The sequence below is a fragment of the Trematomus bernacchii genome, unplaced genomic scaffold (assembly GCF_902827165.1).
Source record: "Trematomus bernacchii unplaced genomic scaffold, fTreBer1.1, whole genome shotgun sequence".
Lineage (NCBI taxonomy): Eukaryota > Metazoa > Chordata > Actinopteri > Perciformes > Nototheniidae > Trematomus > Trematomus bernacchii.
The window spans coordinates 1,662,243-1,687,411 of record NW_022987686.1 but is presented as its reverse complement, the minus strand read 5'-3'; the positions used below and the strand labels follow the sequence as shown (position 1 = coordinate 1,687,411).

The 25,169-nt window shown below is 42.8% G+C and overlaps 1 protein-coding gene across 5 annotated transcripts in view; it reads left to right on the top strand.

The window, feature by feature from the left end:
- pcdh7b (protocadherin 7b) overlaps positions 1-25,169 on the top strand; it is a 101,012-nt gene that overhangs the window by 4,855 nt on the left and 70,988 nt on the right. The window lies entirely within an intron of this gene.

Here is a 25,169-nt window from a genome sequence, read left to right as displayed (position 1 = left end):
ATTTTGCAAATCATATATTTTTAGAGACCCGAATGTGGGCTTTTATCAATTGAATCTTTATAGAATTTGGCAGTTTTACCAACAGTAGAACATGAAGTTAATATGCAATGAAGTCAGCTGATTTGCATTTTCAGGAAAAAATAACCCTTTTGTTTAATGTATTGTCTATGGCAGTCTAATTATTGATAATTATTTTAATAATGTCAGCAATACTCCTTCTTGAGGGCTGTATTCTCTCAGAACACAGCTGGATTGTTACCTTTTTTACTCCATTTTCAGTTTTCCCCCTTTTTTTTATTTTTGATAAATCTCTTTGTTCATTTTTTTATAGTATATGCCATCTATCGCACCTCCAACTCTCCTCTGGCCTTGTGTAGTACATCCTTGCATGCCTTGCCTCCTCCCGTGCTTCCACGCTTCTCCCACTGTATTCCTTGTTTTCTCACTTTTTTCAGCCACCCTTTACATTAGTGCTCTCTGCCTTGCCTTTTTTCTTGCAGTGGTTTCTTTTTCAATCTCCACTCTCATCTCTCTATATCCCTCTCCCCTCTTCTAAAACCATTTCACTGCCCTTTTACTTCTCTCCCTTCTCTCCCCCTGCTCTGTCTCTAACAGCTTCTAATATGGTGTATTCACTGAGCTGTTTCCCAGAGTGTGAGGAGTGCTGTTGCTTTCCGATGTCTCCTGCATAATTAAAAGGGCACTCTATTTGCTGCTGCGGCAGCAGCATGTATTGTGTGTCACTATGCTCCACTTTTATAATTATTTATTTACTCCCTACATTAATGCTGCGGTAACTTTTATGGACTGTGCGTTTGTTAGAAGACAGCGTCAGGGGAAAACCAAAATGCACAAAGAGATTTTTCTTGTGATTTTAGTCCGTTCCGTTTGGATATTCAAATTGTAATACTGAAGAAAGTGTTTACTGGTCTACTGGGCAATATCCACGTTTATTGTGTTTTAGCCTGTTTGGTATTTAATTTACAATAGCTAGCAGGTAATCAAAAAGCCTTTTTATATCCCATGGGCTCAGTAAATACTCACTGTTGATACATTATGTTGGGGTGAATAGGGTGTAATTTAATGGCTGCACAAGAGAGCTAATTGAGGAGAAGGTGCGTATTGTGCGCTCCAATTATGGCATTAAACAGCCACCTCTGTATTAGATTAAGTAGCGGAGCGGTCATGCTCTCGATTTTAGGGACGCAGCCTCGAGAAATGTTCCGTTGTCATGAAAGTGGCACTACAGTTTAAAGATATAATAAAACACTTAAGGGCACTGGTGTTTCTCAGTTAATGGAACAATTTGGGCAATATCTGGATTTGTGGTAAAAACTTGTGGAAGGAAACAAGATAATATTTTGTATTTTTTCTTAGAAGAAAAAGGTTTGACTTAGCTGGAATGTATTCAAATCACAGAGGCTATATTTTAAATTTGACTCTTTTATCACATTTAGCCAAAAACAAGTTGAACTTGTGCATGGTTAAGATTAATGACAGGGGACGTTTTCCATTGTGTGTGTGCACATACACTCCCTCGCCCACAAACCCTTATCCTTTACCACTCCCTCTCTTTTTGTCTGCCTGTGGGAAGAGATAGAGACAGGCACAAGAAAGACGGCCCTGTTAGCGGTATAGAGAATGGCCCCTACTGTTTCACAGGGGACTCGGGGGGTCGGGTGGAAAGAGAGAGATGGGGAGGGCGAGGGAGGGAGAATAGTGGTGACCATTGACTGTAATCTCTGAGGTATCAGGTTCCGTCTTTCTCTCTCCTTGCCTACCTAATCTTACAATAACTGCAAAGGCAACCTGCTCGGGCAGGTAACCAGGCAACTGAGGGAGTTAATCGGTGAGGCGAGCCTTTCCTGTTAGCCCATCATACATTTAAAACAGTCATTAAGCTGATCTAACTGTGAGGAGAAGCCAGTGTGTCACCCAGCATCTGTTGAGGCTTGAACAGGACGAGCAACAGCCTTGACATTTATTTGTAACTGCATCGATTGGGACTTTTCATATTTCCTGGTTGTAGCTGGCTACATTACACTTGGTGTATCTGCTCCTTACACACCTGTGTCAGATTCTTACATCCAAAGGCGGATGAGTTGTGCACGCACTTTACAGAACACTTAACTGTATTACTTTTGGCAGTAGCCTCCGTTCCATCCAGTGCCAGAAAATAATGCCGTCCAACTGTAATGCAGTGAGGAATGAAATAATTTAGCCTTCGAATTAGCACGAGCCATCAGCTTTTGTTTTATCTCCCCAGTTCAAAGCGTTCACTCGTGCCCAGGTGGATCACTTTTAATCAGTGGTGAGCCACAGCAGCTTGTATTCTGTGCTCTCGCAGCGTAGCCCCTCAGGGCAGGAAACACTCTGGCCCCATACTTATACCAGGTTATCCTGCCTCGGGCTGATGCAGCAAGCAAAACTGGACATTGTCCTTAACCCAGCCCCCAGTGTTGGCCCCCCGCGCTCTGGCCAGCTGTTCCCCCTGTGCCTTTTGTAGCTGCAACCTCTGAAACACAAGCCGAGTACAGTGGATTTGCATAGAGCAAATCTTCACCCCGTCGAACAATGTCACTATGCAAATGGAGGTCACTTAGACGGTGTTTGTGGCCAAAACATAGGATATGATTGCCCTACAGGCTCCAGGCAGATCAGGAAACCAATATGGAAATGCAGTACTTTGCCTCAGGCCTCATTTGTGTTAACCTACAAAATGTTGCGCCTACCTACAGAAAGCCACACCTGAAAAAAGAAACTATAAGCCCAAGTTACTCAGCATATCAGGTTTCTTTATTTGAACACCTGTGCAGAAGATTCAAGTAATGCTTTACCTACAACATCACATTTGGTATATCAATTACTCATCCAGTGTTAACTCAAATTCTTAAAGAAAGCTTACCAAAACTGAGAAAAGTCATGTAAAGTAAATCGGACCTGCATTTAACAACAGCAGAACTAAATCAAAAACATATTGAGCAGTATAATCCAAGTCTCATGTCATCATCCAGGCATATGGTCAATTCATACCAAAGCCATGCATTTTTGTAGAAAACACTTGAAAAAGCTTAGAATAGCACAATTGAGTAAATACTAAGATTTAAGTTAAAACATGTGTTTGGAAAGCAGCCACACAAAGCATTTGTTTCCAGAGTATAAGGCAATGGATGAGTAATTACCCAAAAAAATCTATTTAGCAGGAAAAGTATTCCTTTAAGCAATCTTTTTCTTTACACCATTGTCCAAACCTCTGTGTATTCTTCCTTGGCAGTCATCACCACTTAACTCCCCTGATGGCATGATATAATCTGTAGAGCTGTTGTGGCAGTCAGTCCCTCATTGAGCTCAATAAGGTAATTACTTGATAAGAGGTTCCACAGGAGCTTTAACAATGTTTGTACATGCCCCCCCCCCCCCCCCCCCCCCCCCCCCACCCCCCCCCCCCCCCCCCCCCCCCCCCCCCCCCCCCCCCCCCCCCCCCCCCCCCCCCCCTCCATAGCTGCTGATACAGGTCAGCTTGTTTTCTCGAGTAAACTGAGAAAGTAGTAACTCTTTTTTAATTGTCATTGGATCTGACTTCCCTGTATGTTGCAAAGTCACTTAAGCAATCTGCTGATTATCCCGTAGAAGAGCAACATATGAAAACAGTTTTATAGCAACTTCACTGAATTCCCGGATAAGGCGGCAGAGGTGAACAAAACACAATCTGGAAGCCTTGCCTTCAGTAAGAAATGAGATTATGTGGAATGAGCTGGTTTGTTTATTGCCCCATTACTATTAACCTGCCCTTTTGTGTGGTGCTGCGTACCGCCGACTGTGGCTAATTTTATCAAAATTGTTTTTGGATCTATTACGGCTTAATTCAATAGATGGCTGCTCGGTCTTTTGTTGTTTACGTTCTGAAAGGAAAGGAAGGAGTAAGAGTGCACGGTAATACTCATGAAATTGCAGCGGGCAGCATTATGTGGTATAATTTGGTTTGGTGATTTGAATGCATTCGCTCTCAGGCAATTACTAATCTAAGGATTAGACTTACCTGATACGCCGGCAGAAATGGTGGGGACTGAGAGAGGAAGTCGGGGAGAGATTTCTATAGCTGGTTTCTGCTATATTACTCTGCATAATATGTAAATACTGAGGTTTTTGCTTCCTTTAACATGAAAATTGTTCTTCTTCCTAGTCTTCCCCTGTCTTTCTTGACATACAATAGATGAACCAATGAGCTCAGTTATCTTCATATTGCAATAAATGCTCGTTATTGGCCAACATTTGTCATTATTAGATGCCAAAATACAGAGAAACAGACTAGAAATGTAAGCCGCATGCCACCTTGATTGCTCTCCACGCCGCTGATTGTAAGTGGCAGTGTCAGGGATGCCACCTTCTTCTCGCCGCTTCTTTCAATTTGATGTCATCGAAAATGGAATTTCATTTCATACTCGGCAGCGATCGCATTAGATAGGGCTCACCAGGATAAAGCTGATTCATTTTTGCAGATTTGCCTTTCCTCTTGCACTATCAATCAGGGCATGCTCACCATATTGCAGACTTGTTTTCCACGCGGATTGTTAGGAGGAGTTTGTACAGTAAATTGACTTTTACGAGGCTCCCAAGGTCTATGATATGCAATGCTAGCCTTGTTGTGTCTCTACAGCTGTCCTTTGGTATCGACTGCACACGCTGGAACCCACTAAATGAGAACATCGCTCGGCTCTTCTGCGATACAGCCCAGGGGAATAGTCCTCTGTCGACAGAGCTGGATCACAACACGGATCAGATGTGAGGCTTGTTGTTTGCAAGACAAATAGGCAAAACAATAGTGTTTTGTTTACTGTGACACTGTACCTCATCAACATTGCAAAAACGTCTGTCAGAGTTAGCTCCGTAATGATGTTTTGTGTTCTTGTTGTTTTGCAAGAAAGGTCTCTGGCCGTTTGTTGTCTTGATGTTGATTCATATAGGTAGAAGAGGGGTCTTTGAATGAGTTTTTCTTCCAGATTTTCTGTCCACATCTTCTCTCTCCATCCCCCCTTCACTAGATGAAATATGACGATACATCAGATGAATCACTCCCTGTCAGTCTTGCTCACATGGGTCCAGGGTGTCAAGGGAACTGCCAGCGGGGTCCGTGGCCCACCCGTCAGGGGGCGGCGATTTAAACCCCATCCAGCATCCAGCCACGTTGTGACACGCGGCCTTCGTGAAAATGAGAATATGAGCCATGAAAGCCAGACACTGATTTTTGATTTACCATCAAGTGGCACCTTTTGCTCCAGCAGCCAACTGTAAAACTGCGCAAAAATAAACTTGTTTATTAAAGGGGAACTACGCCCTTTTTTAAATACAGGTTAAACCAATGAATTAAGACATGAAAAAGGAAAAATACTTTTCTCTAAATCCTAAAAATGGAGTGCTAAAATTGACATGTTTGATGTGAACAAGTAATAAGTGGTTTACCCTTTGTTTTTTTGACTTTGAGACAGAGTGTCTCATGCGCACACATATATATGTAACTCTCTTTAAGCCTTAGAAACAACATATTAAAATTCTTAATTCAAGTGGCGTTCCCCTTTAAAGTGCCCAAACAAACACTTGAATTACCATGTTGTCTTCCAAAGGAAAGGCTTAGTAAGAGGACGTGTTGACAGGCGAAAAGTTAACAAGTTCAACTGTGTAATCGAAGTGTACTTAATAGGTACAACCTTCACCCAAGGTTCAGGTTCACATTGATTTTTTTTTCCAAAGCTCTGACAGACATGCACCTGTTCTCCCTCTATTCCCCCATACTCCCCCCCCCCCCCCCCTCTTCACTCTGACCTTCCTCTTTTGTATTGCAAAAGTGCTGAAATATTAAGATACGCTGAGATCTCCTGGCTGCGTAAGACACATTAAGAATCGTCCGGGTTAAATAATACATGCAAAAGCTTTTTTATTCTACAAAGAGATATAGCCTTTTATCAACAGGCTGCAGTCAAACATATTTGCTAAGCAGCGGCGTATAATGGATATGACTTGACTTGGGGAAGGCGGAGGAAGAGGACAGCTTGACTGCTTCTATTAGCCCTGTTTTGGTGCGGCTCCCACCATGTGGCCCCCAAATGAGATTATGTGTGTATGAAACAGGAGGTAGAGCACTCACCGACCATCCATCAAAGCCTGGGGGGGACCTGTGTGAAAGTTTGTGCATGTGTACTCAGCAGGTACACTCGCTACGTGCGTGCATGTGTGAGGGTGTGATAAAGCGTGTGGGTGTACAGTAGGAAAGTGTGTGTTTGTGTATTCTGTGAGCAAACGGGGCCTCCACAGTTCAGCCTCTCCATCATCCTGCACACCAGGCACACGCGCCGCGACATGCCTGAGAGGGTTTCAATATCCTGTGTGTGTGTTTGTGTGCCGCTGTGTTTACCCAAGGAATGCAGTTCATTATATTTGTATGTGTGTCTGGTTATTACATATACTCTCTACACACAGATGGAGCCTGAAGGCTGGAGCAATGTGTTATCTCCAACTATTAAAAAACCCCACGACAAGCTTCAGAAGTGGATGACTCGAGCAAGGCACAGGGAGATACTTTGCCCCCCCCGGTTGAGCTATTTATTGGACACTGCTGGGACTAATAATGTGGATTTCAACCACCTGATTTAAACTCTGTAGGTGTGTGCAAAAGGGCTGAAATATTCATTAGCAAAGGCGCTCACAGGGGCAGGAGAAGCCCCTGTATCGATGAGGTCTTACCTGGCAGAGAGCAGGCTATTAGTCGGGCCCAATAACTCTTGTCTGCCTGCCTGCTGAAGAATGAAGGTCACGGGGCAGCTGGAGTTACGAGCGGCCTCGCTAGGTAGCTACTATCAAATCAAATGAAATATGAAGTCTAGCTAGTTTTTTTTTTAAAATGCTAATTCTTCCTTGTTGTTTACTTTTTCCAGCATGCTCTTTTAGCATGCAGCAATATGGGAATTGCATTGAAAATAAGTTTACAGCCTTGGTAGAGTTTGCATATCCTGCAGACAGTTTACAGACTTTGGACATGACATTGATATATTGAATTTCCACGAAACATCTTCAGTGTTTTTGTCAAGCTTACATCTGCTACTCAATAATGATTTAATGTTATATAAAAAGGGAGGACAGAGAATCCTCTAGACATCCTTAAAAGGACAATAAGGTGGTCCTGCCAGTAAAACGAGACAAATAAACCTTTTGTTTTCTGCTTGTGTGACTTTTTCTTGCTTATATTTGGACCTCAGGGATCACTCAATCAGTTTGAATGACTGGAAATGTATCATTGAGCCATTCACCAAGCAAAAATGGCAAACATTTGCTGCTTCCAGCTCCTTAGATGTGAACATTTGATGCTTATGCCGTCATGTTTGATGGTAAACTGAATATGTTTGGTTCTTTAGATTTAAAGGTTTGTTTCTTATAGCAGAGCTCTACATTGTTCTCCCATAAGAAACTGTATATAGATAAGATCAGTCCCTCATATGCTGTACATCCCCATTGGCCAGGCTTGAATGAAAATGAAAAATAAAGTGGAGATGACTGTAATGCTGGCTTTAGTCCGACAAATTCTACTGTGGATTGAGGAGCTCTAGACATTCAATATGGTTTCAGGTATTGATTTGCGGCCCCTTGCCCTATAGCCTGTTTATTATCTCGCTTTGCTTTCACCTTTTGAAGATTGAAGATTGAAGATTCAACTTATTGTCATTACGTATTACAGGTACGATGTAACGAAACTGTTTCTCTGCATTTGACCCATCCTAGTGTTAGGAGCAGTGGGCTGCCATTATGTACCGCGCCCGGGGAGCAGTGTAGGGAACGGTGCCTTGCTCAGGGACACCTCGGTAGCACTTGGTCTTTCCGGGACTTGAACTGGTGACCTTCCAGTTACCAAGCCAAGTCCCTATGGACTTCGCCACCACCGCCACTTTACTTCTTATCTTTGCAGAATCTCAGGAAATTGAGTTCTTATTTCTCCCTTTCTCCTCCCCAGCAACAATGTTCTTAGTAACAACTACAAATAGTCACTCAAACCGGCCACATGACAGAAGGCCGCCATTTTGGTTTGTGAATGAGTGGGTGAACTCAGGTGCTTTAATAATAGCTGTTGCTCAGTTGGCTGCAATCATAGAGGCAGAGAAACAGCAAGGTGTAATCAAGACTGAATGGCTGGTCTTTGACATGCTTCATTTACTCTGAGTTGGTCCAATGCAACACTTGGGACACAATAGCCAATTGTAAATTACAGAGTGGATCCAGTGGCGAGAAGTGCCTTGAGGGGGAGCTGGTCCACAGAGGCGGGGGGGGGAAACGGGGAATGTTGTTACATTTGTTGTTGTTTTTTTGAACAGCAACTGATGAGGTCTGGGATTGAGGGGAAAGGCAAGGACATCAATCAAATTGACATGTCCGGGGGCGGTAAAATGATTACAATAATAGTAAACAAAGCCGCTAAAACCCGAGCAGCTTTTTTCACATTTTACCTCAACTTTATTTCCAACCCAGCCTTTAGTTAATAAGCTTCACTTACTGTCAGATTCATCACGTCTAATCCGTCCATGATGATATATTAATAACAGACTTCGGCGCAAGGAGGCAAACTACTTGGAACGTAAGTGCATAAAGGAAGCCTATCACATAGTGAAGAGTTCTTATGAACCGGTGACGTGAGGGGAGCTCATAGCGACTTTGACAAGCAGCTAAGTGCCTACATGGGTAACATTTACCAGTGTGTCTTGGAGATCCCCCAGTCGGACTTATAAAGGGGAATACTTTCTATGTAACCACCATCAAAATTCTGCAGGCGCTGCATCAAATGTTTGAGCAGGGCAGATTATTTCCCCCAGTGAAGCCAATTGCGTTACTATCGTTTGATGTAAACGTAAATGTGCTTAACATGCAAACCGCTCTCCCCTTCCCTTCCCTTGCCTTCCTCTACACATTTGAAGATTTACGTCAGGGCGTGTACATGTGTGTCTGCTCTTTGATTCTTTTTGAATAAGCCTTTCTTTGCCAAGGCAGCCTCTTCTCACAGTGAATTGGGGACATGACATGACAATCGGAGACCTTGTAATTTATTATTAAAATGCCAGCGTTATCTGTGCCAGCATGATTTTGTTTGAACAACGAGGCACACTGGCGGAGGGTCCTCAGTCGCTGTTTAAACCATATGTTTGCTCAGGAATCCTTCGTGGGCTATCCATTGTTACTATGGCAATATACCTCCGCCGCGTTCGCCCCCACCTACTAGCAACTTCTCCCATGGCCATATGCCTGGAGTTTTATTTAAAAGGTTTGCACTGCTCTCTCATCGTGCTTGTACCCCGTAATTCAGACGAATCAATGCCAAAAGCGGAGCTCAGGGGCAACGTCCTCCTTGTATTCTAACAGCGTTGGCACAGAGTTGGATGAGGCGTGGGAACTTCATGTCCCACTAAACTCTTTGGATAAAACCACCTGGGCAAGCGGGGAGCTTTTCAAAGATGAAGGTCCTCGAACACTAAACTGGCATTAGTTGCTTCGTTACAATGGGCTCATCTCTTCCCTGTGTCACAGCTCCTTAGGGACTCGTAATTTACTGCCCTCCCCACTTGGGGTTCTTGATTCATGGGATCAAATTAGACATTGAGGGGTTGAACAATACTTTGCTCTTTAAAGAAGACATATCATGAAACACTTAGTGTTTGTGCACATACATTAGGTTGTCCAGAGTACCGACTAACTGTGAAATAAGACAACCCAGCAAATGTGGAATTCAACAAGTCAATCAGATTTAGCTAGCCTTCCTATGTCGCATTCATGCTACCAATAATAAAACCCATCGCTAAGATTTCCCCAAATAGTTTCAAAACGACCTTCTCTACGGTGCACCATCATTTTAAGTCAATCATAGCATTCATTTCTTTTTTTAAAGAGACAGGCGCCCAAACGGAGCGTTTAAGACAGAAGGTGTAATCAGGCATATTCAGACAGCCAGTATTAAAACAATGATGTGTTATTTTAACATTAAAGCATGTAAACATGGTCTAGAAGAAACCCCAAATACAAGTATGGAAATTTAAATGAGCATGATATGTCCCCTTTAACTCTTTTCCCTCAGCACCGCACGTCTTGTAGCTGGTTAACCATTCCCCACATGTTCCTGCCTGATTAAAGTGCTGAACATTGTGAATTGCAAATACAAGATGGCCAACTTATTATTTATTTTTTTTAGGCAGGAGACACGAATGAGCTTGATTTGGTTAAACAAAAGCATTTAAAGAGATCTGAGCCCCACATCCAACCCTTTTGAGGAATGACATGCCTTGCAAGGTCAAGTGTATTATTAATGTCATGCGCTACATAGGGAATCGAGTGTTTTCCAATGCTACGGAATATCAAATAAGCCATGAATCTTAAAGACAGATGAAACAAGTCTTCTATTTCATCCCATATCGGAGGAGCATGACAGCTGAATAGCAATGAATTCATTCAGACAGATTAAAGGAACTGGTGTCACAGATCAAAAAGGAGCAACGTTGTATAAATACTGTATGTATTCATAATAAGGAACAAACCAAATGACCAAGTGTATGTAGATTGGAAGGCGGTGCTTTAATTCAAAGGTATGCTGGCGACTGATCAGCCCGCAGCTTTACACAGAAGCTAGAAAGACAGGAATGAGCTCAGGGAAGTGTGTGAATCTAGCTGGAGTGTGTATCTCCGCTGTAATGACTCTTGGCACGCATGTGTCCTAATGAAGTGGGACTTCGCCTCAGTTGTGACAGGAACGTGTGGGATAGTAAGTCACCACAAAATCACCCCGGGGCTGCCTGCGGTGTTTTAACACGTCTTCCTCTGAGTATTTACACAGCTTACAGATAAACGCTTTTTAACCCTTTTATTTCACAATTTCAGGCACTAGCTCACGCCTTCATCCAGTATGAACAGGTATGATTTTTGGTCACACTTTCTCAACATATGCACATTTTAATCAAACATGGAATATTAACTTCAGGTATATGAACTTCTTAAGGCCTCAGTAGGAGATTTAAATATAGTACTCTCCCACCTTAAAGCAGGGTTGCCAGGAACATTGTGGCTCCATTTTGATTATAGCCTCAGCGTCTCTGTAGAGTTTCTGTCAAAGCTCATAATGAACACTGTGGGCAGTGACGGTGTGCACCTATGTGTGTGAAGGAGAACAAAGGTGTCATGTGTGCCCTTGCATGTGGGAGACATGTTCCTCAGGCGTGAAGCGCACCAGTTGCCTGGTCTGGTTTCTCACTGCTTTTTGTGAAAGACAGCGTCTGGGGCTCAGCTGTTTTTATTAACAGCCAGGAGGTGTAAAAAAGGTTGAGACTGAGGAAGAGTAAGGTACTAAAAAAGAAAACACTTCAAACTGCCACTGATGAACTGACACTATGTAATCCCATCATCCTCTCATTTCTCAAGCCATCGCCGATTATTTACACCATTCGTATTTCCAGTGTGATTTTTCAACACCTACTAAAATATGCTGCTCGGATATTGTGTGCTGTCAAAATGCAAGTGCAAGGAAATAAAAAACATGTCCCTCCCACAGTAGTGTTACGGTGTCATCTGAGAGTGATTGTGTAGGGGTGGAATGGACAACGCTGCCTCACGTGTTTACCTCGAATCGGCACAATGACAACAACAGTACTAGTCTTTGTGCGGATGATACACCGAGAGGGAGTGACAGGTTTGAAAAATTGGCAAACAGTGTTTGCTGGAAGGCATCCTTGGGGCTTGGGTACCTTTGGAATCATGTGTGAATGCAGAGGAGTGTGAATGAAAAATAGCTGTGTGATCCTGCCATGTTGCTTCTGTCAGGAACGCGTGATTTTTCTCTCTCTCTCTCCCTCCCCTCCCACTACTTGCTGTCACCCTCATCATCTGCCCCTTTAAAGCTGGCTTCTTCTCTCTCATCATCTCTGTTTTTAACACTCCATTCTCTCACCAACATAGCCTCCTCCGTGTGTTTTTCTCTCTCTCTCATTCTCACACTGCCATCCTCCCCCTCTTCTATTCCTTACAGCTTAGCGGACGTGCTTATTTGAGGCTTAGAATCCATAAAACCCGCCTTAGGTGTGTTTGCTTTTGTTACTTTCCCAAAATGGTGCTGAGACTGCCACATTGTTACCTGTTGATCCTCGATCAGCCACTGTCCGTCAGAGGCCAGTTTCATGTGGTTTAGTGGCTGCTTAATCCTAGGTGGAGCCCTGCGATCCCATCAGCAGGTTTTAAGTGGTGCAGCTGCCACTTAGTGGGGAAGTTGGGAAGACATTCTCAAGATACCTGTCCCCCCCCAAGGAAAACTGTTGAGGCCTCACCCTGAAGGGATGTGGACATAAGCTCTTAACAGCACGAGCAAGAGACATTTCCTAACATTGTTCTCTATGCAATAAGCGTTGGAATTTTTTATTTTGGCTTTTGTGTTCTGTCCATTCTGTTTGCATGGGTGCAGCTGTCCAACATATTCATCAGAAGCTCCTTAATACAACAAGACCATGCTTGCAACTATGTGTGCGTGTGTACAAGCTTCTGTAAAACAATTACCTTTTTCTTGTTGGGTAAGTACTCCGATCCTTTTCTTCAGTAAAAGTAGAAGTAGTATGACCTTAACATACTCAATTACAATTAAAGAGTCCTGAATTTGTTGATTTTACTTAAGTGTTTCCATGTAACATTTTGAAATCAGTACTTTTAATGGCAATTAAGTTTATTCAAATCAGAGTATTTTTACTTATACTTAAGTAACAGATCTGAATACTTCTCAATCCACTGTATATAAGCATGCCATGTGTTGGATGGGTAAAAAGTTACTAGTAACTAGTGCTAAATAAATGTAGGAGAGTCAAGTATACGATATTTGCCTCTGAAATGTAGTGGAATAGAAGTATAAAGTAGCATAACATGGATATTCAAGTAAAGTATGTCAAATGTGTATTCTACTTGAGTAAATGTACTTTAGTTACTATCCACCACTTATTTTTGTCTTTCTGGAGCAGCGAGAATGTTTTTCTACCGCTGCGACACAAACCAAAAAACAGTCACAGTGTGATCCTTCCTGCACAACATCTGTCCCAGATTGCTCTCCCCTTCCTAATTAAACCCTGTTTACCTCAACATTCTTAAAGCAGTCTACTGACTAATTATAAGGCGTAAGCTCCTCAAAGCCCTGTTTAAATCTCGCACGCTGATGAGGTTGCCAGTGTCGTACATGTAGCTGGTGAGCTACGAGAAATAGTGTTCCCCCTCAAGCACCCCCCCCTCTCTGTGTCCGTGGCTGGCCCTGATGATGCCAAGACTCCACCAGAACATATTGGGCTTCCACCGGAAAAAAAATCTTTAATTAATACCGGGGAAGGCTCTGAACAGTGCTTAAATAATGTTTTCGCATATTCAACGGAAGATGGTATAAAAGGGAAGAAAATAATCTAGAACTTGCGGCAATTTCCAATCATACATTTTTAATGTTTATTTCGCTGTTTCTTAATTAAATCCATGCATCTGAATATAGTAAAAAGCCTAGTATCAGGATCCGGGTTGGGGAGCAGACACATTTATAATGCATACATTCCCAGGGAATGTCCATGAGGGATTTGAATAGATATGTTCTGAAAGAGATTCTCATGACTTTGTAGTGGAGTTATATTTTTGCCCTCTGGGTCTCGGTAGAAATGGGCGTACAGCCTGGTGTGTTGCTAGTGCACACACACACACATGATATCCCCATTCCATTCACGTCGAAATATATTGGACGGTTATCTGAAGCGAGGGTCAGACACATTTTAACGATTTTATACGCGGTTAAACGGACTCCTTGCAAACACACACACACACACACACACACACACACACACACACACACACACACACACACACACACACACACACCACACACACACACACACACACACACACACACACACACACACACACACACACACACACACACACACACACACACACACACACACACACACACACACACACACACACACACACACACACACACACACACACACACACAATCCTGGGCAGCAGCCTGATTCAATTAATAGGAGGTGAGGAGCAGAGAGATGAGGGTCACACTTGCCATTCCAGTCCAAATGGAGATGCGTCCTGGGAGACCCGGCTCTTCTCTAAATGTGGAAGCTCCCGGGTCATTGTTTGATCACGGCTCCCAGTACTCGCATTGACTCTATAAGTCTACCTATCTTGATATCTTTAATGTACATTTAAATTTTAAACTCCTGGTCCCTTGGTGATGTTGTTTTGCTCCGCAGCGCTGCAGTCACAAGCCCCCCTGCAGCTACTGAAAAACGTTGGTTTCTTAGTTATAGGCTTGCATCTTACATCATAGATTTAGTTTGCATCCCAACATTCTGACTAAAGGAGGTGTTTTTAAAAGATGCAGAAGGAAAATAACATTAACAAAGTCTATACAATCCTTTATCCTCTCCTACCCCTGATGGAATAATGACCACTCTGCGGCTGTGTTATCGAAGTTTTGGAATGAGCATTCATAATAAGAAAGGTATTAGGTATAGATTTCCTGTAATGGTAGTTCGTGACAACCGCCGGTCCTCCCATCGAGGTGTAATGGACAGCAGGGATCAATGGTGGATAAACACCAGGCCTCTCGCATTTGAGGGTTATTCAAACACGCGCCAGTTCCAATCTCTAATGGTCGTGTTTATAAAGAGCACCTGGCACTGAAAGCCCCCGCCTCTCCGGCTCTGTCTAGACGGCCTTGCCTGTAGCTCGTGGTTTAGAAACCATAGGACAGAAAGAAAAACTTCAAATGTACATGTTTCAAGTGTCCACTCTATCTAAGATGCAGCTAGAGGTACAATGAATAGTCGAAATATCCATTAGGCAATTGGCAAAAAAAATAATCTGATAATCCATGGTTCATGTTCTGTATATTTCGACTATTCATTGATACACAACAGAAAAAAAGCTAAATATTTTCTGTCTGAGAAAAAATTACAAAAATTGCAGACAATGCTGATTTTAGCCTCTCAGACAGAACATATTTAGCTTTTTTTCTGTTTTGTATCATATGAAGCACAATGTATTTGGGTTTTAATAATGAATAGTTATTTGGTAAAGCCCTATCCACAGTTTTTCTTCCAACAAGGCCCCTTGCTGTTTCTGTCCAGAGGATGTTACTGCTGCTTTAGGCCTCTCCTCTTCTTGGTTTATCACTTCTTTGCCTTATTTGGTTGGAAGCCAAACATTCTTGACCTTTCCGAGTACAAGCAGTCCAAAGCTTTTCCGTAGCACTGTTGTCTTTATGTCTTCGAAGAGGACCATGATTTAATAAACAACAACTCAGGCCAGAAACTGGTCCTGGAGGGGCGAGCTGTCAGAGGAGCAGTCGTTGAGCTTAACTTTTACAAGAGCGGGCTAAAAACAGCAAAGACACACAGAAAGAAAGACCATAACCAGATGGCTGAACATATTCAAACCAGCTAAGGTAAATAACATTTTGGGGAATATTTCACCTGTTGTTTCATTAAATATTGAGTAACTAATAAAATGAAAAGATACAGCTCTATGCCCTGAAGCTTTTGATCGTGTCTATTCTGTAGAGTTATATGTATCAAAGCACAGAGACAAAGGTCTTTTTGAAGCCGCCCTTTAATGTGTGCAGATACATTTTTTTAAAAGGAAGACATCAATGTCAACTGCAGGGTTACGTTTCTCCTCCTTACCACGGACGCGTCTTCTCTTATTAACAGGTTGTAAATACACGGGGCGCGACTCTCCAAGAGTTAACATTGTCTGAAGTCAAGTGAGTTTGGATTCGGCTCTCGGCTCTGAATCAAATTACGTGTGAGGTGTCTTCCCCTCGGGGGGAGAAAGGGAAGACGGAGAGAAGCGGGAGCTCAACAAAAACAAGTTCGTCTTGTTTTTTGTATTCCTCTCAGTGATCACTAATTACATACTGACAATGCGCTTCTATAAAAAAAGAAAATACAAAAGGAAAAAAATAACCATGAAAAAACATTAAATACCCAGTGTAATTACATTTATTGTGATAAGTTGGAACAAACACACGCCTCTCATCCTCCGGGGGATTTGTGTGTGTGTGAAAATGAATCTCTTTTATTTGATTAAACAAACACTGATATGTGAGAAATACGCTTTGAAGTAATGAATTATGTCAAAGTTAAGAGTGTTGCTGGGAGTTTGCAAACCCCGCTTGAAGACGCATTAGCATGCAATTTGGGGAAACGTGAAGGGAATAAACAAGGATGCTTTCATGTTGACGGAAGGTGCCCTAACTAGGCCATCTCACTGCCAGGTTGGAGCGTGGCACTCCACCTTCCTCCACCACAAATACTAACCCATTCACAAGCTTCACTCCCAATACACACGCATCAGCATAGCTACCGGAAAGGAAGCACAATGTCTTAAAGGCTTTGTCTGCGTTTCCTCTTTGGCTAAACAGAGATTATCTACATTGTGGTATAGTGCAATCTGAATTTTGATCCATTGGATTTTGCTGTGAAAGGGTTGGAAATGGTTGGATGTCAAGGTAAACATGCAACGTCTTTTTCATAAGATCAATTGTTAAGAAGATAAAGAGAAAAGCTGGAAAGACAGCATTCACTGCTGATGTTATTTTTGTATTTGAAAGGGTGCGTCCATCCTTCTGTGTGTGACAGCACTGATAGAGATGTGGTGTCAACATGGAATTTAAAAGCTTTCATGTGGTTTGAAGGTATGTACCTGTAGTTATTCATCCTCCCATGAAGTGGAAGACTCATTCAGATCATTTACTAAAATAATATGAACATTCAAGTAAAAGTCCTGCAGTCAAATCTAAACTGAACAAGATCTACCACATTACATACTGCTGGGTGGCTTAATCAATATCATTTATTAAGTTGATTGCACTTCAATACGGTACTTCATTAAATGTACTTTGTTACATTCCACCATTGTTCAAGGACTACAACTAGGTGCGTATCTCTTGGCATGCTCCCTGTAAATACAGTACAACCAAGTCCAAGCATTATGCCAAGTTATTCAAATTCATAGCAACAGTAGAGTAACTAGCATCAGTGAGTAGTTGAAAGACATATTTCCCATTAATTCCTTAGATACTACTTTATTATATTCTTTATTCAAATGGCTACATTCAGAGTATTGGTGGCCTTGTATTTGCTGCTAGCGTGCCACATGAAGGCTTTCCCTGAATAATGGCCGTTCATATTGACTCCAGAGAAACTGGAAATGGTTTCAATGAACTCATGCTCGGCAGTCTTCTTTTTCATCTCATATCCTCACATCTGTGAGGCCACCGAGACTCCTTGCTACCTGTTTTTCTTTTTTCCCCTGCCTGGATTTATGCGATGCTACAAGGAGATTTTGGCTTCTGTACACAGTAATAATTCAGTTCATGTCTGAGGCTCAGAGGAGCCCCGTCTGCTGCTCACGTTTCTCGACCCCTGGATCATTAAAATGCCTCTGGCAATGCACTCCTCATGTAAGCTGTTTCTTGTCTTACACTTAGCTCCAACATCTCATTTTGGCAGAGCACGCTCGGATCAGCTCAGAAAAGTCCAAATAAGGTGTTTTCTACACAAACACCTTTTTCCCCTCTCTCCTCTCTTGCTCATGCCGACGCTCATTTCTCCAAATCAGCATGCTCTATTAAAACACAGCCAAACAAGGAGCTGTAAGCATGGAAACAAACTGAGGAAATTCATTAGTCAGGGCGTTCTTATCACAAATTAAACTTTTTTCTTTCTGTTTTCTTCCCCACGACACGGTTGCCCGGGTGTTGTTTGCAGCGGTTTCATTCGCCTGGTATAATGAAAAAGTTCTGCATATCAATATTAGCCGAAGAAATCTCATATCCTTACTGGGATGAGGTTGGTTAATTTGAAATGATACAGTTTCCAGTCTCCCAATGGTTGACACACTTTTCATGGCGTGTTGCTCTTCGTCTGCCCATGTAAATAAATGATAGTTAGCTTGTTCGTTAGGGAAAAAGGGAGTTGTTGTGTACCCAGGCAGGATGTGCTAAACCAGGCTTAAAAAAAGGATAGGGGCTCGGTCTTTGTCTCTGTCGTGAGGTGGGTCTCAGAGGAAGCACTGCCACTGCTTTAAAAGTAGTCTCAGGTCAGCCAGAATTGGGGCCACCAATCCAGAAACAGGTAGCTATAATTCTGCCTGTTCTACTCAACTCCACTTTTTTGTGTTTCAGCTGGAGTGGTACTGTGGGTAACATCCAAGGGTGATGTAGAGGACATGTAGATGTCATTTTAAAACGTATTAGGTGACTAGAAGAACCCAGAGCCTGCACCCCAGCCAAAGATCAAAAATAAGTAAGCGAACAACATTCAATAAACAGAAATATGCATTAATTTCTGCTTGTTCGTGTTTTTTTTTATATATGAGCCAATTATAGAACTCAAATATGGCCACCTTTAATTATTAATGGAACATTTTTGCTGGCTGCTATGCATCACACCTTTGGAAAACCTACAGCATTGACAAATAAAACAACTTATTAATGATTATTTTCCTTGAGGCATTAATAAAGATTCTGCTTTGGGGTGTATTTGAATGTCATGGGATGAACAGCAATGAATGCTTCATTCAAAGAGTACTGACATGCATGATTATCAGGAGAAAACGTAATGCAAATACACGTAACACTGAATGATTCAGCGATGCCCTAAAACCACGTAGCCTCAGGCCGGAGCGTGCCACCTGCACTCGTCTCTAGCAAACACATAAACTGGAGCCCATCGGTCAACCCTCAAAATCCACTCCATTGCTGGAGGTAACCGAATACATTAGCTTACCTCGGCATGCAGAAAATGTGTTCGCCTCAGCATTTTAATCCATAGAAGGCCCCTTTAATGAGGGGGATTTTATACTACACTGCATTATTCAATTACAAAGAAGGAGCAGAGGAAGGGCTGCTGTTAAAGTCCCCATCGCGGGACACTCGCCAGGTGGCTGCGGGAACACAGAAGAAGAAAGAAAGGGTTGAATCGGAAAGGGAGGACGGTGTCATGGAGGAAGGCAAGGCGAGAGAGAAAGGGAATGAGCAACGCAATGAACGATGCAGATTGCGTGAATGCATTGAGTCCAGGCCAGCTTAATAATGTGCACCCACCTACACACACATTCACACAGACAGCTATAGCCTTGCCAGTGGCAGCAGCACCATCCGCATACGAAAGCAGAATGATAATTAAATATTTTGGCTGGATTGACATAGCAGGCATTACCACTGATGACAGTCGGTGAATTGCAAATGTCTTTGACGGCGTGTTCTTGCTTCGGTGGATTATTAACCCAGTTATTTAGCATTTTACTCCAAAAAACAAGATAACAGGTTTCTGTGTTCTCATCAGAAAGCTCAAGACCATTTTTTTGCTTAGTTAAACTGAGATCTGGAAGAATGTTGCCTAACGGGTGCCTAGTTGTGTTTGGTCTTGGCGCTGGTGGTAAACATGAAAAAGCAGGCAGGTGCATTAAAACATAGTCTCCCTGCACAGAACAACATGTGTCGATTTCCCAATCTGTCGCTATGTGAAGACTATGAGCTCAGTTTCTCGGGGTCCCTGAACAAATGAGCACTGATTGAGCCTGATGTTTTCAAAATGCTTCAGCGCTTTCTCTTTTTCTCTCTCTGTAGGCACACAAAGACATTCATACACACAAACAGGCTGCCGCAGTTCTGTAAAATTACCACATTGACCCCCCCGACCTCACGCAGTTTGAAACAGAGTGAGAATAAAATATTTTGATTTGCCTCAAAATAGGAACTGCCGGTCGGTGTCTGCACGGCAAGATTCGGTGCGATTTCTCTTCCAAACAATAGCCTGGAATCAGAGAGGCAAAAAGCTGGGACACAATCTCGCTTGGCGGCCAAAGCGGGATAAGAATACAAATGGCCGTTTTGTATGTGGGAGAGAAAAAGCGAGGCAGGCTAGGATTGCACACAAAGTCCTTTAAATCCTCTGAGGCGCTAGGGGCCGTCATGTGCCGAGCGGTAAATTGATCATGACATAGCGCCAAGGAAAAAAAGAACCCAGAACGTACAAGCGTGTCAAAGGCACAAAAGATGAGGCAGTGGATGCAGGGCCTGAGAGAAAGGGAACACACACAGACCGCATCATTTTAACATCTTTGCTGAAAAGCGGCAGTGGAGCTTATGTGTTGGTTGTCTTTGTATTGACACACACACACACACACACACACACACACACACACACACACACACACACACACACACACACACACACACACACACACACACACACACACACACACACACACACACACACACACACACACACACACACACACACACACACACACACACACACACACACACACACACACTGTATGTAGATGCTATACCCTACATAGGAAGCAAAGTAAACCCTTGCAGTTACTTGATGGCTGTTCTGTCGTGTGCTTACCTTTCCTTCTCTTGCAGTTGAATTTGGGTTCATAGCCAAACCCTAGGCTGTGCACAGAGAATCCTATACACACACTTTGAAACCATTTTACTGAATTGCTATATTTTCTAGGTTAAACACACCCTTCCTTTGAAGAGAATTTTCGGTCCCAGAGCATGCAAGTATTATGCTCACAACCTTGAAATATTAAAGGCAGAGTGCTGCAAAGATATATGTGTGTATCCTCTCCTTCCTTTTTATTGCATATTTAGACTGTCAAATACTGGATGGCGACCATCTGGATAAACCTTGTAGGATTTAGTAGCATATCCAAATGACCAAAGAAAGTAAATCTACCAATGAAGTATTAGGTGGGAGGTCAGACGTACAACTGGCTTAACCCAAACAATCTGGCGTTGGGAGAAGACACTGGAGCAATGGGGCTTTCAAACTGCCTGAAATGAATGCTGAAATATTAATCATAAAATGTTTCATTTGACAGGCTGCTTTGTTTTGTTTGAGCGAGAGCTGAGGCCTTGGCTAGACGACAAAAGGCATTTATGTCAACACTCTTTTTTACAAGTAGCTTTTAATAGTTAATCAGGGGCCTTGTCGCTGATCTTTGTTTGGACGGAAATGTCAAAGTGATGCCGATGATGACTAAATGCTCAGATTGTTCACTCAAATTGGAGCCCAGCTTGTCATTTTTTGGAGAATTGTGTCCTTGCGTGATTTAATATATTTCATTGTGGATATGAAACGCTACAATTTGGATTATGGTCTACTGTAAATTAAAAGTCATGAATCAGAATTTCTTCCTTTTTAAGTGGTAGGTTTTAGTCAACCTTATCAGCATTATACCTTCCTAGAATGAGCCTAGATAAGTGTCCTCTTTGCTACTCCTTTCTCCAACACACTTCCATACAACTGGGCTGCTCCTTTGAAGTGATGCTTACCCTTACCCCTAGATTCCACCGGGTCCGTCTGCGCCGCAGTTTTGGTCCGACCTCCTCCAGTGTCATACCCAACCGGGCGCGTTTCAGAAGCGGAGCGTCTTGCGTGCCGGCTCGCAGTTTTTGTTGATTTGGGCATATTTCCTGGACAGGCTACTTTGTACAGACAAAGTTAATAATAATTGTAATGGCGCTATTCAACGCCTCGCGTAAATAGACCGGGCGCAGCCGTAACGCGGCCGTAACGCGGCCGTAACGCGGCCGTAACGCGGCCGTAACGCGGTGCAGACGGACCCGGTGGAATCTAGGGGTAAGTGTGTCCTTTGATCGGCTCGCCTTGGTCCTCCATTGAACTCTCAACTCAAAGCATTCCTACATCGCGCTCTACACGTAACATGGGAATTAAAGAAGAGGCTGAATGAGCAGGGGATAAATAGAGGCCATCACCCTATCATTGTTACTCCAAGTGGCGATGAAGAATTCTTCAAGATGGAAGAGGTCCGGAGTGGTCTTTTGTACTCAAATGTCTGTCTTGCACAAGGGCCCAGAACATGGATTCCCCTAAAAGTGTCGTCCTTGCAAATAGGACCCATTGTGTCGTGAAGAGTAAGTGCTTCTTTCTCCTGGCAGATTTAGGCTTTTAAGAACGGCAAATTGCGTTGGAATATTTCCGTCCCTATTCACAAGACACCATCCCCCTTTCCCAGCAGGTGATTTGGTTAACCATACCTTATGATCGTAGTGGGGGGTACCACTTTGTCTTTTATACAAGCAACAAAAGGAAGTGCTGTTGAGTTTCATTCCCCTTTTGACATAAATAGCGTTTCAGAACTATGCCGAGAAGCAGCTCTTATGGCCTCTCTGCCGGGGCTACAGGGGATGCGTACCTCGACAGCGTTTCACGGCTGAAGAACCTCCGCTCCCGTCCCCTTGTTGTCTCCAGTCCCTTCCTCCCCCTACTCGCCCGGCCAATTACCAATTCCCTTTTGAGATACAATGACATTGAGTTTCAACAGCTGAGGGTGTATTTGTTGTCATTGAACTTTTCTCTCCCCTCCTCTTTCCCGTTCACCCCTTTTTCTCTTTCTCTCTGTCTATTTTTGAAGGTCTTTAATCTGGGCTCAAAGACAGGTGGGGTGGTTGAGCAGCGCGCTAAATGAAAGCATGTGGAATTGTAGTTGCCTCTTTGACCTCAGGTTCTCCTTCCTCGACAGCAGGCCTCGTTACTGGCAGCGGGATGTCACCTCACCGTGAGCCAGATCAAAAGCTGTGTGAAGTGCGTGCACCCGCGCACACATCTATGTGTATCAGCCCGTTAGAACACCTGATAATGTCAAAAACTGACAAGACAAGAGATAAAAACCCTCTACACGGACACATTTTAACAAACTTTTCGGGGTTCAAACTTCTCTGACAGGCTCAACGTTTTTATCCGGGAGATCAAATCCCCCTCGGTTGTCATTCTATTTCTGCTTGGCTCCCGATAACCATCTGCGATACACAACATAAAAGGTCAAAGTCTGCATGAGTAAGACTGAAGCTAATCCATCCACTGAGGATAACTCCTTTTTGATGACACTTTGTGATGAATATGGCCACATCCTGGGTTTGGAGGAGATCTAATATTTGCAACATGCTGTGTTATTGAAAATGAGATTTTCCATCGAGGATAGAAAAAGCCTCGGCAGACAATAAAACAAAACTATTTATAATATTCTTCCCCTGTAGTTGTCTGGTTCTTTTGATGCCTGAAGCTGCATTATTCTTGCCTTCCCTTATTCCTTTTTCTTCCGCCTGTTTATTTCGTTTTCTCTCCCGTCCCCTCATTCAATCTTGTCTCAATCTGCTGTTTCTGTCTACTGGTGCGGGAACAGGTCAAGGGCAGGAAAATGATACCATTCGCTCATTCTCTGGTCAAATTAGGAGAGCCGCAACCTGCACACACACAAACACACGGCAATGATAAATGAAAGGTCTTCACCAAGGGTGTAAACATGATTCATGGCTCCTTTGTGGGTATTAGTCCTACACACATACACATGAATGTTCATACACGATCTCAACTGTACTTGTATTCCAGAAATTCACTCTTTTGTCAACACATTTCTTCATAATGCCAGATGGATTCCACCTCTGGCACTTCACTAGCAACAAAACCTACTACACTGTTTGAATGTCAACAAGAAGAAAGAGGCAAAACACATTCAACACACTGCCTCCAGTCAGTCACGGCAGGTGGAAGTAGGTTCAAGGAGGTGCGTTACACCCAGACACACACACACAGACACACACAGACACACACAAACTCACGCTGAGACGCAGATGTTTAATGTCTCTGATAGTATTAGCTTTGTTTATGCGCGCCGTCACACTCACTTCAAGTGAATTGTCGAGGAAATTCTTTGTTGATTAATGTTCCTTTTGCGCCTCATAAACAGGCATACATCAGTCTTCACAGAGTCGCACAACTGGGTGGGAGGAGGAGAGAGAGAAGCAGGCAAACAGGGGGACAGAAGGATAGTAAGAAGGGATGAAATAAAGAAGAGGAAGGGTAGCAAAGAAATAAGAACTACGTAAAGAGACAAAAGACAGGGAGATGCATTTGGGGCAAATATCCTGACATGTTTTATATGTTTCCCCCTTACTGCCCTCGGCAAAAATGTATTCAAGACAGATTGGAGGCAATCGGTTAGAACTACAAAATTGGGAAACGAGAACAAAATACAGTTTAATACAGTATATATACACAGCCATGCTAGCAGCTCCTTGACGCTCAGACACAGAAATGCTAGCTTTAGCATGCTAACGGTGACACAGCTGACATTGCTGTTGAGCAAGTATAATGTTTACCAGTTATACCATCTTGGTTTAGATTACTAGCATACTAACACTTGCTTTACCCCAAAGACAAATTAAAGCCAACTGATAGGCATGTTTGACAGGTATTTTTTTAAGTAACCTGAGTATTTAACAACTTCACATTTTGAACCTCATGGTGGCCTTTTGAAAAGTTAGGGGATGACCAAACTCACTTAAAATCAAACACGGCAGCATCATAGTGGCGCTAGAGAGACCATGAAGGTCCATTATATACATGTTTTAAGTTAATTTTTAGTGCAACATCTTTTTAAGTTCATTTTTAGTGCAACATGTTCCTTCCTCTACGCAATCTCTTATTTCTGAGTCTTTTCATGGAGTTTCTTCTTCTCTGTATAACTTTTTTAAGTCACCCTGCCTTCTCCTCCCTAACTACCCACATCACATACACATGAGTCTCTTTTTCTTGTACTTATGCTTCTGTGTGGTTTTGTTGTTGACACAGTACAGAAGACGTCTGTTTTGTCTCTGTACCGGATGCTCGAATATGACCTATTTTTTCGGAAATACTTTTTTAGTCTGGTCTAGCAAAACAAATTGTAAAGAAAATCTATTGTGAATCCCTTGTAAGAATTATTTTACATCCCTAACCAAGGGAACCTTATATGGTTAACCGTCAAAGTGAAAAACACAGCTATTCTGTGACTTCAAATGAAATATACGTTGCAGACATCTATCTCTCAGTCATTCAGTCATTAAACCCTACACTGTTTCGCCATTTGTTGCAACAGACTTCGCATTTCCTACATTTTGCTCCTGCTAATTCTCTCAAGCTTCTTTCTCCCAATTACTGTGGTCTGTAACCATGGGAAGGCTCATGGCTCACCCATTGGGTGCTGTCCAACGGATTTGATCCCCTGCTCTGGCCACGGCCATCTGTGTCTGTTGG